Source organism: Apium graveolens, unplaced genomic scaffold (genome assembly GCF_009905375.1).
Source record: "Apium graveolens cultivar Ventura unplaced genomic scaffold, ASM990537v1 ctg4878, whole genome shotgun sequence".
NCBI classification, from domain to species: domain Eukaryota; kingdom Viridiplantae; phylum Streptophyta; class Magnoliopsida; order Apiales; family Apiaceae; genus Apium; species Apium graveolens.
This window is the reverse complement of record NW_027418725.1, coordinates 98,648-100,255: the sequence shown is the minus strand read 5'-3', so window position 1 is coordinate 100,255 and position 1,608 is coordinate 98,648. Positions and strand designations below refer to the sequence as shown.

Genomic DNA, 1,608 nt, shown 5'->3' with positions numbered 1-1,608 from the left:
TTCATCTTGTTGAATTTTAGGACTTGCGACCTTTCCAGACCTCAAGGTGATGGCGTTCACCTGTTCTTCAACCTCCCTCTTGCCTGGATTGGCTTTTGTATCACTAGAAAGCGTTCCTGGTGGTCGATTCAATAAGGCATTAGCAATTTGCCCTATTTGGTTCTCCAGAGTCTTGATAGAAATAGCATGGCTTTGGCATATAAGAGCCTGGTTTTTGCACATAAGCCTCAACTCCTCCAATTCAGATTTTTCATTCGAAGATAGACATGCATCATGATTTTGTTGTTGAATTTGGAGTTGTTGTTTTGTTGCAATTTGTTGCTGAAAACCAGGAGGGTTGAATAGCTTATTTCCAAACTGTTGGAACGGCTAATGTATCGCATTCTGATTGTTGCTCCAGCTAAAGTTAGGATGATTCCAGTTGTCAGGATAATAAGTGGCAGGAACTGGCTGTTGCGATCTCTGAAAGTTGCTCACAAACTGAGCTGAGTCACTAGATATAGCGCATTGCTCCATCACATGCGAACCTGCACACAGCTCACAAACACTAATTATCTGCTTATCACCATAGTTAGCCAGAGAATCGATCTTCATAGATAACGCCTTTAGTTGAGCAGTGATAGCAGTAGCTGTATCCACCTCAAGAACTCTTGTTACCTTGCTCTGTGGCAATATCTGGGTTGGATACTGATATTCATTAGTATCCATCAGTTCAATTAGATCATAAGCTTCCTCATAGCTCTTCGCCCATAAGGCTCCACCTAATGCCGCATCGAGCATGGGTCTGGACTGTGCTCCCAACCCATTGTAAAAAAAGTGATGATCATCCAATCAGGTATTCCATGATGAGGACACTTCCTAAGCATCTCCTTGTAGCACTCCCAAGCTTCATATAAAGATTCTCCTGATTGTTGCGCAAATTGAGTAAGAGCATTCCTGATTGCAGCTGTCTTCGCCATAGGGAAGAATTTAGTAAGAAACTTATGAGCAAGATCTTCCCAAGTAGTAATCGAACCAGCTGGTATAGAGTGTAACCAGCTCTTAGCCTTGTCCCTCAGAGAGAATGGGAACAGTCTCATCTTCACAGCATCTTCAGAAAAACCGTTGAACTTGAAGGTGTCGCAGATCTCAATAAAGTCCTTAATATGCATATTGGGATCTTCAGTTGGAGAACCCCCAAACTGGATTGAATTTTGCACCCATTGAATTATGTTATCCTTGATCTCAAAGGTATTAGCTGTGATAGCTGGCTGGACAATGCTAGATTGAATGTCATTGATCTTGGGTTGAGAAAAATCCATCAAGGCTTTCGTTTGTGCTGCTGGATCTCCCATTGTAATGAGTACCTGAAACACAAACAAATAAACCGTGAGAGTAAAAGAGTCCGAGTCAGTGAACTTTAACGGCCACTAATAACAAGCACATAAACTAAAAATTAACACCGAGTCCCCGACAGCGGCGCCAAAAACTTGTTAGGGCAAAAACACGCGCTAATATTCACGCAAGTATACGCGTTCGTAAGTAGTATAAGATATAAATCAGATTCGTTCCCACAGATACTGGTTTAGGTTAAGTTCAATTTATGCACCTATGCAACAATGTATGGTT

The 1,608-nt window shown here is 41.7% G+C and overlaps 1 non-coding gene across 1 annotated transcript; it reads left to right on the top strand.

The window, feature by feature from the left end:
- Window positions 1-837: 837 nt before the first annotated feature.
- Window positions 838-944, top strand: LOC141702329 (small nucleolar RNA R71). Its single transcript, XR_012567074.1, has one exon. It is a non-coding gene; the product is annotated as a small nucleolar RNA R71 (small nucleolar RNA).
- Window positions 945-1,608: the final 664 nt, after the last annotated feature.